Source organism: Pristis pectinata, chromosome 18 (genome assembly GCF_009764475.1).
Source record: "Pristis pectinata isolate sPriPec2 chromosome 18, sPriPec2.1.pri, whole genome shotgun sequence".
In the NCBI taxonomy this organism is placed as follows: Eukaryota; Metazoa; Chordata; class Chondrichthyes; order Rhinopristiformes; family Pristidae; genus Pristis; species Pristis pectinata.
Genome location: NC_067422.1, coordinates 23,410,500 through 23,423,677, shown reverse-complemented (window position 1 = coordinate 23,423,677; position 13,178 = coordinate 23,410,500). Strand labels below are relative to the sequence as shown.

Sequence of the window (13,178 nt, the reverse complement as noted above, 5' to 3'; positions counted from 1 at the left end):
AAAATCTGGCAACACACCAGGTAGGTTGCAGAGTTCATTAAGTCAACATTTTTTAGCAGTTTGTTTCTTTCTTTTTACAATATTTTTATTAATTTCACAAAGTAAATACAGAGTACATGAATCAAAAAGAGGATAAAAATACTACTGAATACATTGTGTTAAATCATACTTGAGATCACAATACTCTATATTAGTACTCACATGTGATAGTTAGTTAATAATGAAAAAATTGGAATAATTTTATTATATAAAAAAAACTAAACCCACTATCAAGACCAAAGCTGTTTGGTAAAAAAAGACAAGGAAAAACTCCTGACACATAACCATATCAGCCAATATCTGTACTTCAGGTTTTGAAAATAATTCAAAAAAAAAGTCCCCACAGGGTTTGAAAGTCTAAGTTAGATTCAAGAATTGAACAACAGATCTTCTCTAAATTTAGGTATGACATAACATCCTGTAACCATTGAGCATGAGTAGGCAGAGTGACTTCCTTCCATTTAATCTACACAGCCCTCCTGGCTATAAGAGAAATAAAAGCCAGAATATGTAGATCAGAAGCCTCCAAGGTTATATCTTTTTCTCCGACAATCCCAAATAATTAGTCAAAGGATTAAGTTTAAAATTTATTTTAAAAAGCACAGAAAAAGTTTGAAACACCTCTGTCCAATTTTTTTTAGACTCTGACATGTCCAAAATACGTGAATTAAAGAAGCCTCTCCATTATTGCATTTGTCACAGTAAGGAGATATATCTGAATAAAAACGGGGGAGTTTGTTTTTGGACAAGTGAGCTCTATGGACCACTTTAAATTGAAGGAGAGAGTGATGGGCGCATAATGACAAAGATTTAACCAATTTAAAATTTTCATTTGAAATTTCCTCAGAAATTCAAATCTGCAAGTCTTATTCCCAGGCATTTTTAATTTTATCTAATGGAACCTTACTCATTCCTAATAACCAGTCATAAACATTAGATATTGAGCCATCATGAAAAGGCTTCAAATTAAAAACTGCATCTAGCAAATTTTTATCAGGACTCATAGGAAAAGAGTGTAATTGAGATAGAAGAAAATCTCTATTTGTAAATATCAGAAAAAATGAGTTTTTGGTAAACTATATTTGGTTGACAATTGTTCAGATGAAGAAAGCTTTCCTCCAACAAACAGATCCTGAAAACAAGTAATACCCGATTTGTCCCACTCTTTAAAAACTACATCAGTCATAGAAGGTTTAAAAAAACAATTGGAAAAAATGGGACGAGACAAAGAAAATCTCGATAAGCCAAAATATTTTCTAAATTGTAACCAAATCCTCAAAGTGTGTTTAACTACTAAATTATCAGTTAGTTTATTTAATGATAAAGGAAGTGAAGGACCAAGCAGAGAAATAATAGAAAATTTTTTAACACAGTTAGCTTTCAAAGAAACCCATACTGGAGAAGCCTCATGTTTAATGTAATGTAATCAAAAGTAAGATTTCGTATATTTACTGCCCAGTAATATAACCTAAAGTTAGGTAAGGCTGGCAGTTTATGTTTAACACAGATATACGTATGATTACAACAGATATGATTTCACAATATTGAAGTGGATTCAAACATTCTGTATAAATAATAGACAGCGGCAGGCAGTGTTTCGTGAGCTACTGCAGGGAATAGGTCTTCAGCTATTCACAGTATATAACAATGATTTGGATGAGAAAGCCATTTGTAATATTTCTCTTTGTTGACAACATAATACAGGGTGGGAGTGTGAGCTGTGAGCACATCCTCCCCACTGTAACCCTTGTCCTATCCTGGAGTCTCTGTACACCCTCCTCTGCATTAATGCATTGTAATGGGTCTTCACTGTACAGAACCAAGAAAATGCTTATTCTGGTAAGAATATTGCTAACCTCACTTTCCTAGCACAGGAGAAATCTCTGTGAACCTCTAATCGGCAACCTTTACCCATCACTCTGGACAAGATAAAGGAAAATAATACTACAAAGACGCAGCAACAGCTACAAAACTTTCACATGCAGATAATGCCATACCAAGATAATGAGTTAAGACAATTATAGAATAACTATAAAACTAGAAGGCACTAAGAGTTAGTAGAAGTTAAAGAGAAAACACAGCATTTACTCCTCAGTCTTGGTGCAAGAAGGATCTCCTCCCAGAACATTCATTCTGCGACGGATGACTTGTTCACTGGCAACTAGCAGTATGTTTCGTAATGGTATTGGTTTATTGGTTTATTATTGTCACTTGTACCAAGGTACAGTGAAAAATTTGTTTTGCATACCGATTGTACAGGTCAATTCATTACACAGTGCAGTTACATTGAGTTAGTACAGAGTGTATTGATGTAGTGCAGGTAAAAACAATAACAGTAAAGTGTCACAGCTACAGAGAAAGTGCAGTGTCATAAGGTTCAAGTTCACAACAAGGTAGATCGTGAGGTCATAGTCTATCTCATTGTATAAGGGAATCGTTCAATAGCCTTGTCACAGTGGGGTAGAAGCTGTCCTTAAGTCTGGTGGCACGTGCCCTCAGGCTCCAGTATCTTCTTGCTGATGGAAGAGGAGAGAAGAGAGAATGACCCAGGTGGGTGGGGTCTTTGATTATGCTGGCTGCTTCACCAAGACAGCAAGAGGAAAAGACAGAGTCCAAGGAGGGGAGGCTGGTGTCCATGACACGCTGGGATTATTGTATTGAAGGTAGAGCTGTAGTCAATAAGCAATAGTCCAATGTAAGTGTCTTTACTGTCCAGATGCTCCAGAGCTGAGTGTAGGGCCAGGGAGATGGCATCTGCTGTAGACCTGTTTCGGCGATAGGCGAATTGCAGTGGGTCAAGATTGTCTGGGAGGCTGGAGCTGATGCATGCCACCACCAGCCTCTCAAAGCATTTCATGATGGTGGATGTCAGAGCCACTGGTCAGTAGTCATTGAGGCATGTTACCTTGCTTTACCGGGATGATAGTGGTCTTCTTAAGACAGGCGGGAACCAGAGATTGAAGCAGGGAGAGATTAAGTATGTCCACAAATACTTCTGCCAGTTGATCAGCACAAGCTCTCAGCACACCATCTGGGTCAGATGTTTTCCTTATGTTCACTCTCCGGAAATCTGATCTTACATCCTCAATGGTGACCACAGGTTCAGTTGCATTGGAGTCTGTCAGGATGTGTGGTGACAATTCACTTCCCTTCTGTTCAATGGTTTATCAGGATTGTGTTTGTGTTCTGGAAATCCTTTGTAAAGTTATAATCTCAGTTAGAATGTATTCCTCAAAATAAATGTGCTCCATTAAAAATAAAATAATTTTATTTAATTTGTTTCATTTGCTGGAGGTATCTCCTCCTTGGTAGGGAGAGGAGGCCCACTGCTCAGAGTAGGTGGGTATTCATGTTAAAGCCCTCCAGAAAGGAGACTAAAGTTGTTATGTAAACTAATCTTTGAAATATAGGTTAATATTGTATAACCCCGCTAAAGTGAGGGGGCTAGTAGATAACATAACAGATAAGACTTAAGGACTTGACTTGCGTTTAGGACTCTAGAACTGGCAAACTAAATATCACCACACAGTCCTCTTTCTACTACGCTCCAGTGTCCTCTCTATCTCCCTCTGATCCTTATTCTCCATCCTCTGATCCCTTCTCCTCTTTGCCCTCAACTCCCAATCTCTCCCCTTCAATCTTTTCTCATCCCTGCTCTCTGCCTCTCCTCACTCTCCTACAATCCCTTCTCTTCTCAATCTAAGCCACACTCCATTCCCCTCCAATACTTTCCCCTCCCCACTCTAATCCTCTTTCTACTCCCTGTAAATCCTCTCCCCCCTTTAATCTCCTGTCCTCTTCTCATCAATTTCCTTTTCACTCCCCACATTCCTCCTTTATTCTCAGCTGACACCCTCTCCTTTCCCCTCTGATCCCTTCACTCTCCACTCCAATTCTCTTTTCACTTCTCTAATTCCAGCTCCTCATTCCTCCAATCCCCTCTCCACTCCACTCTCATCCCTTCTACTATGCCTCAGCTCATTTGACCCCTCTCCCATGCTGAGTCCCTTTGCCTCTCCCTCCACTTCCCATGTTTCCTCTTCCCTTTCTGTTTCCAGGCAAATAGCAAGATGATGGAAATGGTGAGGTTAGGAAATGCACACAGCCTCCGACAGCTACTCCTGCATTGTGCCCAGGTTGAGCTGCAATTTGGTTCACCAGGATAGTTGGCCTCCATTATTTTGCATCAGTAGTCGTTAACTTGTCTGTAGATCTCCTCACCTGTCAGGCAAATTTGGTGACTGGCTGTGTGATATGGGGACATTATTAGCCCAGGTAAATTGTACTCAGTCTGGGGAGACTGTGTCTGGAAAACAGTGCTTTATTGTTACCACTATTTTGCACCTGAAGATTTGCCTGCACTGGTGTTGCACTCCATCTGGTATGTACCAGTAAAGGAACAAGCTGCTGGAGCAGGTGGCAGAGGCACATACAGCTACAATGTTTAAAAGGCATTTAGATGTGTACTTCGATTGGGAAGGCATAGTGCAAGCAAAAGGGATTAGCTTAGATAGGCATCACAGTCGGCGTGGACGAGGTGGGTCAAACGGCCTGCTTCAGTGCTGTACAATTCTATGACTCTATGATTCTAATCCAGAATAACACACCAGCACAGTGCTGAGAGAAGACACCAGAAGCACTGTCTTTCAGATATGTTACCAGACTGAAGCCCCATCTGCTCTTTCAAGTGGGTGTGAAAAAAAATCCAATGGCACTAATTCCAAGAAGAGAAGAGTATATCTGCCTGTGGGCCTGGTAAGTACCTGCTCTTCACTCAAAGTTACTAAACTAAATCGATGCTAACGTTACAGGCACAGTTCTGGTGACTGGAGACCAAAGAACAAAAATGACCTTCCCTTTGGGGAATTGAAGGCCAGGTCTCTGCCTGACAGGCTGAGATAGCAATGACCTGAAGAACAGTGAAAGTTGAACACGCAGTTATATTAGAGAAACAAACAGAGAAATGTGTTCACTCGAGTATTAAGGCTCATCAGGAAAAATACACGGAAATGGGTTTAAAGATTCAGAGCTGTTAAAAGTTAATGACAGTGGTACTTAGGCCAATGGATTTGTACTTCTATGAAGGTGTTATCTGTGTCTATGTAGAGAGATTGGTAATTGAAATAATAAAAAAAAAGGTTTGCCACACACATCTCCTTTGAACTTTCCCCCTCTTACCTTAAATGCATGCCCTCTGGTATTAGACATTTTGACCCAGGGAGAAGGATGCCGGCTGTCTACTTTATTTATGCCACTCATAAACATATAAACTTCTATACACAGTCCTCTGGCTTTATTTACTGAGGTCAAATCATTCAAAGTAAGCATCTAAAGTTCAAACAATTATTGAGTGGTTTGGGGTAGAAATAGGTGGTGAACTAAATTTCATTTTAAATTTGGTAATTGTTTAATAACAGGAGTGAGTCTGCGGTATTAACAAAGAAATAATTCGGCAACTTCAGCACATCAAACAGCCCAAAGACTGACCTTGATGTTCTCAGTTCTATTGCCTTACAGATCTGGTTTCTTTTCTGAATTTAGAAAAGGCTTGAATGTTATCTGAATGGCACCTCCCAAGAGAGCAATCACTGTGACCTAGATGGATAGGGGCAGCAGGTGCATGACGATCTGGTGCCCTTTCAATTTCCCATTCAAGTCACATCCTGTCTTGATTTGAAAATGTATAGCCTTGCCTTCCTCATTGCTGGATCTAGATTTGCAATTTCCCACTTGACAGTACAGTAAGAACATTTTTACTGTAAGGACTCAGCAGTTCAGGAAAAGTAGCTCACCACTAGCTTCTCATGAACAACTAGAAGTGAGAATAAACACCAGCCTTGCTATTGATGCTTGGATCCTATGAATGCATTTTCAAAATTGCTATGTTTTTGGAAGAACAAGAGTGGAGAGAACTTGTAAGTTGAATCATGAGTAAATATTGTCTTAAATGAGAGAGGACTTAGTCATGGAAGTGTTTTATTTAATATCAATAATGTTATAATTAAGACAAGCAATTTTCATGATAAATCCTCGAATGGCAGGTTTTTTCTATGGTTTGTTAGAGGATCTTCATTACTTTCATATTGCTGCAATTGAGGCCAGTTGAAAAACCTCCCAGATTTGTTTCTGAGGGGGAAATCAGTGAGGCACATTTCTGGTCTCTAAAAGTACAGTGTACCCCCACATTATAGCACCTGATGGATTTCACAATTCACCATCAGAATTTTTGAGATATGGAATAAAAATTCACTCCTACAGAATTTATGTGAAAAATAATATATAAACACAAAATGTATACAGAGAACTGAACTAGTTTACCAAGGGCAATTGCAGGCTGCTAGCTCACAATGGGAGGCCACTTAAGGGATTTGTTTTGAAAAATGACAAGATAATCCCTTCAGTTGATACCTGTACAACCATCACAGGCTGCCGGTTCACAGCGGGAGGCCACTTAAGAGACTTGCTTTGGAGACTGACAAGGCAATTTACTCTATTGATACTTGTACTATAATTTATCAAACAATGTACCACTCATTTCTAGTTAAGTAAAACAACAACCCTTCCTCTTTTGTCTACAGTGCAATCAGAACTTCATTGCCTATAGATCACCCACCCACAGAGGCATCACTGTTGAGAGAAAAACTTCCTGTAGGAATGCATCTTCACTTATAACATGGGAGTCAATAGCGAAAAAGGGATCATGTTATGAAAAATTGTGAAATGGACGATTTTTTAATATTGCAACAGCTCCACAACACCTCCCACAAATATATTTCCACATTTATGACCATTTGAATGTGTGCTACACTTACAGAGACTTGCCTGATACTGTAGGGCTATTTGCAGAACTGATCCAACTGATATGCATTGTGTGTTAAAAGCAATCAGTGCATCACTGCAGAAAGGTTGCTGAAAGGTTTCAGAATGGTTAATAACATAATTGTTAGCAAAATGGGGGAGAACTGACTTTGAGGTGATGAAGTGAAATATGGTTTATCATTTAAAAAACAGCTGTGATGTAGATACCTTCTGTAAAAATGAAACTAGCTCAGAACTAAAAATCAAAGAAAATGCATGAGTTGTTAAGATATTGGTAAGATGATAAGCTTACACTCAAAATTGTTTTTCATTGATTCAAGTAAAAGACAGTTCAAAAAATAGAAGATGGCTGTTGATATCCTAATTCAGAAGTATGGGATTTTGAATGCCATTTGGTGGTTTGAATGAATGTGCACTGAAACTAAAATTCGATTTAGCATGTCCAATGTGTTTTTTTTTAACTTGGAATAGGGACCGATGGATTCAGTTTCTACATTGTGTTCTTAACAAGACTGTTTGAATTATTGTAACATTGCTCTATCTTCCACTATTGTGTTTCAGTTAAAAACCATAATAAACAACGATGACAGTTTTACCTTACATTTTTTTACCTTACATAACTACATTTTTTTCCCTCCTGCAGGGAAGAACAATTGAGAGGCAAGAACTGATCCCTGGGTATTCCACTAGGTGTTGATAAAGTGCCGTATATTAGGCTTGTCATCAACATTGAAGCCCATGAAACAAAAGGGGTGATTGCAGCTTGAACAAAAATTGGCAAGTGACAGAAGACAGACAGTAGTTGTGAAACAGGAAACTAGGGGGGAAGCCTGTATCAGTGATCGCCAGGGTTTAGTAGTACTATGACCACAGCTGTTCTCAATGCACATTAATGACCTGGACCTGGGTGTTCAGGACGTACTGTAACTTCTAAATTAGCAGATGATACAAAACTTGGAAACTGTGAATTGCAAACTGTATTAATGTACTTCAAGTGGATGGAGACAGGCTGTTGGAATGGGCAAACATATGGCAAGTGAAATATAATGGAGAACGTTTTGATGTTATATTTTAGTCAGAAGAAGTGGTAGAGGTAATATAAACTAAAAGGCACAATTCTAAAAGAGGGACAGGAACAGAGGGATCTTGGGGAATGTGTGCGTAAGTCAGGGAAGTGGTTAAAAAAGCATTTGGGATCTTGCACTTTATAAATAAATGCAGAAGCTGGGAAATCAAATGAACCTTCATAAGATACTCATTTAGCCACAACTAGATTACTGGAGTACTGTATCCATTTTTGAGCATCACACTTCAGGAAGGCAGTGAAGGCATTTAAGTGTGTGCAGGAGAATTAATTATGTATCCAGGGATGAGGGGCTTTAGTTATGTGAGGAAGCTGGGGTTGTTCTCCTTAGAACACTACAGATTGAGGCACAACCTGAAAGATGTTTAAAATCCTGAAGGCAATTGATAGAGTGTTCCCAATGCTGGAAGGTCAAGAACCAGAGGGCATAGAAGCTGTTTGGCCAAAGAACCAAAGGTGACGTGGGGAAAATCTTCTTTTCACACTGTGATTGGTTATGTCTGGAATGCACTACTGGTGGAAATAGTGAATACAGAAAAGCTTGTGGCATTTTGAAAAGGTTGATCTGATGCTCAAAGTCTTTACTGTATATATCAAGTTCTAATTTCACTGCATGGACCATTTTGTAGGAACTCTCAAGTACTTGAGTCATCAGATCACGGAATTAATGATGTTTTACTGCAACTACACCTAACCTTGTCATCATTATACACCAGCGATCAAGTGAGAATCTTTGTGGGAAGTCATGGTAGACATGTCCAAGGAAGGAATGTTGTGGACCCAACAGTTTCCTTCTCCCCATGAAGAACTGATTCAAGTGGACTACAATGGCTCACAATCTTATTTTCCCCATTCACCACTGCCCCTCAGTCTTTATCTTCCCTCTCACTGATCATCACATCATACTCGTGGCCCCAATTTAAAAAAAAGCCAATATGCAGTAAAGCATCTAAACTAAATGTTTAAATGAAATCACACCATATTGGTTACAAACTTACATTTATAACCCATTCCAATGCTCCCTGATCAAATGCTCCCATACTCCAGTGGCTGCAGTAAATCTGTGGAAGGCTGTTGGCTCCCAGTAGAGGAGGCCTCCTCGGATGATCTTGAACTCTGGTGGACGTGGAAGGCCAAGCTTCAAGACTGCATCTACTCAGCAGATACAGTAGCAGATTAGACTGGCTGACTGATAGGCAACAGCAAGGACACAGGTGGACTCCCAGGCATGAGGGGACATCCTGAGAAAGGAGAACAGACTGGTGCTCGACGGAGCTGCTCCCACTCCCCTTGGCAGTGCCACTGCAATCCTTGGTGGTGAGACGTTGGAACTGCTGTGACTCACTGCAATCCCTTCAACACTGGCTTGCTGCTGGTGTGCACAACCATTCAGTAAGGAGGGAGCAGAGATAGCCACAGAAGTCAGGATCGTAAACATGAAGATACCATGCCATCTGCTTAACATGAATGGGTGCAGGATAATTCCAAATCAAAATCCATTTGTCCATTTCCAGGACCCGTCGAATTTTGCCCTGCTGTTTCTTGTTCAAGTTTGGGGTATGGGCATTTCCTCCCATCACTCAGTGCTCTTGCAAAGAAAATGGTGGGTCTTTTTCTTAAGCCACTTTGCAGCAGCTTGATACCACTTGGTTACGGGCAGTTAAAATTCAACCACAATGTTGTGGGAATGGAGGAACCTTTTGATCAGACAGGTGGGAATAGCAGGTTCCCTAAGAGGCCAGTTGGCTGTTTACATTCATCTGTCGGCTTCATGATCATTTTTACTGCTTGGTATCTCAGCTTGTTATAAAACTGAATTTAAATTCTCAAAGTGATGATGCAATTGAAGCTTGCATGCTTAGCTTATTAGTCCCAGTCCCTTGCTGTGAGCCAGCAATAAAATCACTTTGCAACCGTATATTTTAATGCTAATTTTATTTTAAAACTCTAAAGTCTGAGTCCGATCTTTTTTTCATCATCCTCTAATGAATACATCCTGGAACATCACATGATCCAAAAGCATTATACTTATGTCACTGGATGGTAGCTCACATATACAAGCAAAGCCCAGGGATTGCTGTTTGTTATAGCCCACTTCAGGTGCAGCTTGAGATACAAACTGACAAGAACATCTTTCAAGTAAAATATCAGATTTAATAAAGCAATAATACATGAAATCTTCTCCAACTTAATTCTTGTTAAATCTGCAGTTGTCCATGTTTATCACTCGATCTCAGGATCCGGACAAGGTGGTAGTTACTGCATTTGGTTCCGACAGCTGAGGAAGATAGCAAATCAATCAAATTATAATTACTGTATTCTGAGGCAATTGCATAAAATGAACAGTTGACAGAAGTCAGCAGCAGTCTGACCTTCCAATCCAATGCAGTATTACAGTTTATCAAAAGATGGCGACAGATATTCTAAAGTACATCTTAAGGCCCACACATCCTCAAGGTGGAGCAATTCTTTTTACTTACTTGATCATGAGATGAGGATGTCTGCGATGTCTGCATTTATTGTCCATCTCTAATTGCCCCTCAACTGAGGAGATAATTAACAGTCAAGGAAGGTGAGAGGGGAGAGACTTAATAGGAACCTGAGGGGCAACTTTTTCACCCAGACGATGGTCCGTATATGGAATGAGCTGCCAGAGGTAGTGGTTGAGGCAGGTACAGTAACAAGATTTAAAGGACACTTGGAAAGTTACATGGACAGGAAAAGTTTTGAGGGATATGGGCCAAATGTGGGTAAAAGGGGCTAGCTTAGATGGGCACCTTAGTCGGCATGGCCTAGTTGGGCTGAAGGGCCTGTTTCTGAGCTGTATGACTCTGTGAGTCTATGAAAGTAAGCTATTTAACTATTTGATGCAGAATTTAAACATCTATGCTCTCCACCATATATTGGATTGACCATTTATTAATTAAGCCCATGATTTTTATCTCCTCTCTTTACTCCTTATTCTGAAGACAAAAGCTGGTTGCGTGCCATTTTCACTCTCCTTCCCACTCACACACCAACCTATCTGTCCCTCCACCTTCTCCATTGCTGCGGAGAGGCCAAATGCAAATTTAAAGAACAACATCTCATATTCTACTGATGCACATTTTGCTCCACAGATGCTGCTTGACTCATTGTGTTCTTCCAACATTCTGTTTTTTTTGTTTCCCTATTCTAAATTTTGATTGATCATTCATGTTAGATGGTCTTCCTGATATTTCTCCTTAACATTAGTTTCAACCATTCCCCTTGAGTTATCCTTAAGTTCTAAAACTTGGTGATGAAGAGCTTCAGTCATAAATCCACAATCACATTGTCCACATCTGGGAAGAGGATGATATATTAAGGAACCACCGAGATATTGTCATCATGATCACCTTCAAAAAATGAGACAGGTCTGACTGTGGCAACTCCAGCAGTGTCATCTAGCTGTCTGCAATGGGGAACATCCTTGCCAGGATCGTCCTCAACTGTATCCTCCCAATGACTGAAGAGCAGTAGGGATTCATATATCGAGAGGTACAGTGGATATGATCTTCACCATGCAACAATCTAAGAGAAATACAGAAAGCAGTACCAGCTGTTATTCATGAACTTTCTTAACCTCCCCAAAGTTTTTGACTCTATCAGCCAGGAAAGACTGTGGAACATTTTCCTCTTGCTGGAGAATCTAGGACTAGGGGGTCTCACACACACACACACACACACACACACACACACACACACACACACACACACTCACAAAACCACTCAGACACACATACCAATACACAGACACACACACAAAGACACGCACACACACCCACACACACACACTCACACTCACACACAGAGACATCCAGACACCACACACACAGACACAGACACACAGACACATACACCCACACACATAGCCTCACACACCCACACACCACACACACAGACACACAGACACACAGACACACAACCACCCCCACACAGACACACGCCAACACAGACACACACACAGACACACAGAAATTCAATGCAATAAACTGTTAACAGATTAATCAAACAGTAAAAGTACATCTGCCTCAAAGCATAGAGCCCAACAACAGACCCCATCTCACTTTCTCCTTTAATGCCATTTTAAATTAAATTCTTTGTTGTTCTCCTGGGCACATTAAATCTTACATTTTTTACTTGGTTTATACTTTTTCCATTCTGTTTGATGAGAAATCTTTACTCACACCCCCTCCCTTGGAAAGTAATGACTGTTCACGGTTTTCTTTCCTGTTGTTGTCTTGAGTTATACTTTCAGAGAGTAACAGTTTAACAATGAAACTGTTGGCCACAGGTTGTGTTCTAAATGCTACAGCAGTGTTCTGACAAAGGCTTTTTGACCTGCAACATTAGCTCTGTTTCTCTTCCCACAGATGTGGCATTTTCTGTTTTTATTACAGAAGCATTATCAAGTGGAGCTTCCTCTGCACCTTCGCCGTAGGTTTGGGGTGTGTGTGAGGGTGGCTTGGGGAGGGGGGAGTAGAGAAAGCTGTGTTGTTTAAAAATGAAATGAGCTGCTGCAATTTGGTCTCAGAATTGAAAATAGTATACCAGTGACTGAAAGTGGTACTCTCAAAATTGCAGAAGAGATTATAATGTACAAAAGTGAAACAGTGCTTGTGGTATTTTCTTTAAATCCTTTTCCTGTGCTTTGCAAGTAACCCCAGGGTAGTGCTGGAAGCAAAATAGAAGTTCAACCCTCTTCTCCCATATCACAGTAATTATTAGCCACTGTTGACTCTCTTACCTCAATAGAATGTCAACTGACATGGTAGACAAGGAAATACAAAAACTCAAGTTTAGTACAACTCATTCTTTATTATTACACAAATCACTTAAAATATACAGGTGGTCAATTAATCCTTTTCACTCTTGATTACTTCCCAATTAACTCACTGCTAGAGCTTGCTACATTTCATTAAATCAAAAAAAAACTCATGGTCTGGACTTGGATTCTACCACGAGAGATGAAATGGTCTGGCTTAGTCAAGGAGCTGTAGTGTTCTCTGAGTTCCGAACTCAGGGCCTTACTTTTGCAATAGTTATTCCCCGGTTGCCGCTGCCGAGGTGCTCGATGTTCCTTCCTTTGTACGTTTTCTCTTGATCTTCCAGAATGGCTGGAGCCTTTATATCTCCATTAAGCCAATCAAAAAGGTAAAGGCACAGTTTCTTCCCCATATGGAATTGCTCTGTCAAATTGCCAGATTGTTTTAAC

General features: G+C 40.0%; 1 long non-coding RNA gene across 1 annotated transcript; it reads right to left on the bottom strand.

The window, feature by feature from the left end:
* Window positions 1-10,083: 10,083 nt before the first annotated feature.
* Window positions 10,084-12,202, bottom strand: LOC127580151 (uncharacterized). The gene is made up of 3 exons (XR_007957784.1): window positions 12,095-12,202; window positions 11,320-11,494; window positions 10,084-10,220 (listed from the first exon to the last, which is right to left on the bottom strand). It is a non-coding gene; the product is annotated as an uncharacterized LOC127580151 (long non-coding RNA).
* Window positions 12,203-13,178: the final 976 nt, after the last annotated feature.